The sequence below is a fragment of the Suricata suricatta genome, chromosome 11, assembly GCF_006229205.1.
Source record: "Suricata suricatta isolate VVHF042 chromosome 11, meerkat_22Aug2017_6uvM2_HiC, whole genome shotgun sequence".
Lineage (NCBI taxonomy): Eukaryota > Metazoa > Chordata > Mammalia > Carnivora > Herpestidae > Suricata > Suricata suricatta.
This window is the reverse complement of record NC_043710.1, coordinates 17,719,687-17,724,792: the sequence shown is the minus strand read 5'-3', so window position 1 is coordinate 17,724,792 and position 5,106 is coordinate 17,719,687.

Below are 5,106 nucleotides of genomic sequence, written 5' to 3'. Positions count from 1 at the left end.
GGCTTTTCACCCAGCAGAGACTACATTTCATAACTGAAGTTATTTTTTCTAACTCTGTGACCTTAAACAAGGAACTTGACCTTTCTGGACTCAGTGTTCACAGTCAGCGCTCGGAATGACAAAGTTAACAGCATGAGGTTCCCAGCACAGTGCCTGAACAGGGTAGCACAGAGGAGGTATGGAGTGCACTTCCCCCAGTTGGCCCCTAGTCAGCTGAGATTGTCCAGAAGAACCCCTGTGTGCCCGGATGGGCACTTATGTGTCCATGTGGCTATCCTAAGTAGAGAATGAGATGCAGAAATGTTTTTGCTGTTTCCCTGGAGTCCCTTGGAATGGGAAGTCTGGCCTTAAGAAAGAACTACAGGCCACACAGCCAGCATAAACATAATGGGGTGTTTGCCTGTTCTTCCTACAGTCGTAAGAAAAACGACCACCAGTCTCCACTCAGTTGGGGGGAACTAAGGGTAAGGGGCTCAGGCAAAGCCAGAAGGGGTTGTGCTAAGCACAGTGACCCCCTGAGGGTAGCACGGTGGAGGCGACAAGACAGAGCAGCTGAGTAAGACCCCGAGGGAGAGGTGAGATTCTGTGGGATGTGGCGGGACCCTCTCAGTCACGTGCACGCGCATTCTCATACGCACACGCACACGCACAGCCCTTTACACACTTGTGCCTGCAGATTGGTGCAGCGCCCCATTCCTGAGGCCCCTCCGGCTCCCCAGCAGCCCCAGGACTTCAGAGCTCTGCAAACCTTCCCTCTAAAGAGCCTGACATCAAAGGAGAGCAAAGACTCCCCTCGGTGGTCTGAGGGCTCCTCTGAAAGTGCGCACACATTATCTCATTTAATCTCATTAGCAGCAAATGCCTTTGAAGGCTTGTGTTTGAGCTTAAACACTCAGGAGCGTTTTAGCCCTTGATAAAGCTGAGCTTCTTTTACTTTGAAACAAGACTGGGAAATCTGTCCTCAGGGGAATGATAACAGCTGCGGGGAGCACCGCTAACTGGGTCTCTAGGTTGGGGGGGTGGGGCGGATGGTGGTGGTGGCGGTGGGGGGACCAGTGGGGACATTCAGGTAACAGAATGGAGTATTTAGCGGGAAGGATGAGTGGGGGGAGGGCAGGATCTAGAGAGGACACTAAAGCCAGTGAGTCTGGGGGCTGCTCCCCGGAGGAGGAGAGGAAAGACAGGACCTTGAATATTAGGGGAGGAGCTGGCAAAAGTGACAAGGTCAGAAGGGACCCCGTGGGGGAAGGGGATGTGCTGTGGGCTGCATGGCTCTCAGCAGCAGGCTTGGACACCCTCAGCCAACCTTCCCTGTGTATCTGGGCACCCTGGGTGCTGCATACACACCTCCCCCAGCACAGCACCGTGGGCCCCTTCCATGGAAATGGAGACCCTTGGACCTCTCTTCCCTACGCCTTGGGGACTTGTGGCTTTGTCCCCAAGTCCAAACATAGCGCAGAGCCAGGACTTGCCACTTTCAACATTGCTTAAACTCCACCCACAGCCCGGGCCTGGCTGAGCCCCGTGCAGGTGCATCTGGAGATTTTCAGTTTATTTTCCGGGTTGGTTTTATTTAACAAGGGAGGTGGTTGGGGTTCAGATCCAAATCCTCTCCTTCCCAGTTTCGGTTTTGCCTGGAAAATAGATTGGCCTACCCCCACTTCGGTTGGCCCAGTTCCTGGGTGCGCAGGAAGCGATGAGGGGCTGCTGGCCGGGCCGCTGGACTACCCGGCGGGAGAGGGATAGGGGACAGCCTGGCCACTGGAAGCCTGGGGAGTGATGGGGGGGGCCCCTCCTCTTGGCAGTCGGTCCAACTCTGTCTGTCCCGGGCATATGAGCGTCAGGAAGGGAGGGGAACGGGCCCTGCGGTCCAGGCCTGTTTAGTCCAGAAAAAGGAAGGTAAAAGCCCTCAGAGCTGCCTTCCACGTTACAGGAGGCATGGACAGCCAGCCTGGAAGCCGCCTTCCCCAGCGAGGCAGGAACGTGCCCGCGCCAACACATGCAGGCCTGGGACCCCGAGAGGCATTTGCAGGACCTCTCGGAGACATTCTCACTGCCGGGAATGGGCTGCCATGTCACATGGCTCTCTGGGGACAAGAAGGGTCCTGGGGGCTGGCGAGCTTTCTGAGATGGCAGGCCCCCCACTCTCAGGAGCTGTGGGACAGGACGTGTGGGGGGAAGGACAGCACACCCACGAGGCACTGGCCTCAGCTCTGAGCCACCGCCGACCAGCTGCCACGGGTGGGGAGCAAGGTGGGTGAAGGGGGGAACCTTAGGTGCGGGGAGAGAAGAGGATGGGAGGGGTGTGTTTGGGGGTAGAGCTGGAGGCATGAATGGGCCCCCAGAAGTGGAGGGGACACGAGGGGCCCATATTCTTTACAAAGTCGACCCCATGCAACAGACCTGAGCACAACCACCAGCCCACAGGGGCCTGCGCCTCAGAGGCTGAAGCCAGAGGGCTGTGGGGGTGTGGGGCAGGGACCTTCCTCATGATGGGGGTCCTGGAACTCTAGGAACGCTACGGCCATTGCTTACTGAGCACTTAACAAATGCACTAGGCGCAGGCCAGGCCCTTCACACCATGTGATAGCGACACTTACTTTGGCTTCACCTGCACTCACACAGTTCTTACTAAGCAGACAAAGAAAAGGGGGCACAGAGAGGTTAAGTGACTAGCCCCAGGTCACCCAGGATTGGGACTCCAGAGTCCATGCTCCAGAACCTTCACGGCATCTCTGGGGGATAGGGTCATTCTTCGCAATGGCTGCACTCCAGTATTAATATCCCCATTTTACACATAAATAAACTGAGGCTCGGAGAGATTATCCGAGCAGGAATGAACCCTCTCTGTGCCAAATTCTGTCCCAGCCAAGTTCGCATCTGTTATTTCTCTCATCCAGGCTGTCTCACAGAGGAGAAAATGAGGGCGGAGAGGGGTAAGTCACTTGCCAGGATTTGACTCAAGGATCAACATGAGGCCTGTGTGATTTTCAACAATTGATGGCCTCAGGGAGCTGTGGCCCCGGCATCTGCATTTGAGGGTGCAGACCTCCCCACACCCCACCATTCTACTGTGGGGACCTAGGCTGGGGCCAGAAGTGTGAGATGGGCAGGGATCCAAGAGGATTATCCCTGAGGAGCCCAGCTCCTCACCCCAACTACTACCTGCACCCCGGAAACTGCAGATGATTATCCCCAAGGGATAGAGGAAGAGGAGCCCAGGGGACGTCTGGCGGTGGCAGGGTCCAGGGACTAAAAGTACTGTCTCAGGGGCACCTGGTGGCTCAGTGAGTTAAGGGTCTGACTCTAGATTCCGACTCAGCTCATGATGTCACAGTCTGTGAGTTTGAGCCCCTCAGTGGGCTCTGCGCTAACAGTGTAGAGCCGGCTTGGGATTCTCTGTCTCCTCTCTTCACCCTCTCTCTCTCAAAAATAAATAGACATTAAAAAAAAAAAGCACTGTCTCCTGTGTCTGGATCCAGATTCCAGCTTGAACCCTTACAGTTGTGAGCTGGTCAGAGACTCAGTTTCTTTGCAAAATGAGGTTCAGCATCCTACCCTCCTCGGGGCATAACTGTGGGTGCCAGATAGAGTGGGGTCCTCAGGCCAATCCCTCAGAAGCAGAGCCTGACACTAGGGTTCATGCAATGGGTCCATTAAAGACATGCTCCCAGGGGCACCAGAGGGAATGAGGGAGGAGGGGCAGGACAGGGCAGGGGAAGGGAGGAGCAGTGCAATGCCGGGGAGGGGGAGGGGGTGCTCTCCAGTGCGGATTACTACTTCGAATTGGTCAGACTCACGGCAAGGCCATCAGTCACTACCTGAAGGTCACTGTGGCTCTGGCTCTCTGTACCCAAGGTCAAAGGCACTCCAGGCCTGAGGGCTGTTAGAGGCTAAAGCACAGGGCAGCTGGGGGTGGGGTAGGCGCCCCGAATTGGTGAGAGGATCCCAGAGTTTGAGGTCACCTGCGTGACACACAGAAGGTGCTCATTAAGCAGAAGCAGCGATTGCTTGGGCCGCAGAGCCCAGACCTCTGAGCCCAGGACAGGTGTGTGGCCACCCAGCCTTGGCACAGATATTGGTTTCCTACTGCTCTGACACATTAGCGCTTGCTTAGTGGCCTGAAACCACGCACGTGTACTCTCCCCCCGTCCTGGAGCTCAACGTGTACTCTCCCCCCGTCCTGGAGCTCAGAAGTTCAAGATCAAGGTGTCACTGGACAGAGTGGCTTCTGGCAACCTTCAGGGAGAATCCATTTCCTCGCTTCTTCCAGCCTCTAGAGGCCACCCAGGCTCCTCCCTGCTGACCCCGTCCACACATCACCTGTGTCCCTTGCTCCCATTGTCACCCCACTCCCACTACTGACTCTGACCCTCCTGTCTCTTCTTATAAGGGCCCATATAACCCAGAATAATTTCCAGTCTCAACAAGCTTACCTGCAAAGTCCCTTTTCACCTAGAAGGTAACAGGTTCTGGGGATTGAGGATGTGGGGGGATGTCTTTGGGGGGGGTCATTTCTAAGTTCCTGGGAGCGGGGAAAGAACGGGACAAGTGTTTCCGCCAAGGCAGGGACAGAAGCTGTCTTTTGTGTTGTCTTGTTCTCAAGGAGAACAGCTCTGAGGGGCTCCTTATGGGATCGGACTGTAGCCACAGCCTTGCCTGGCTTCTGCCCACCTGTTCTGTTTCCCTTACTTCCCTCCAGGGCGCCTCCAATAAATCCTGGTCTCAGGCTCTGCTTCTAGAGAACCGGACCTTCGACCCTCAGCACTGGGAACTGTTCTCCCCGTTGTACAGATGAGGAAGTAGTGGTGCTGGATGGGGGGATGACTATCAATGGCTCAAGGTCACATGTCAGTGACAGGACTGGCCTGGACCCCAGTCTCCACATTCCCAGTCCTGGGCTCTCCATTCCCCATTGCTTACCCTCTAGCTCTCTGGAGGGGTTTGTTTAAGGGCTCCTGGTGGTGATGGGGGAGGGGGGCTCTGTGGAAGATCAGACCCTCTGCTGCCTCTTCCCATAGCTCACCTTTCTCAGGCTGTCATGGCGAAGGAGCAACCAGCCCCCTGCTGGCAGCGCCTTTGTCCTCCTGCCTTCTCTCAGCCCTT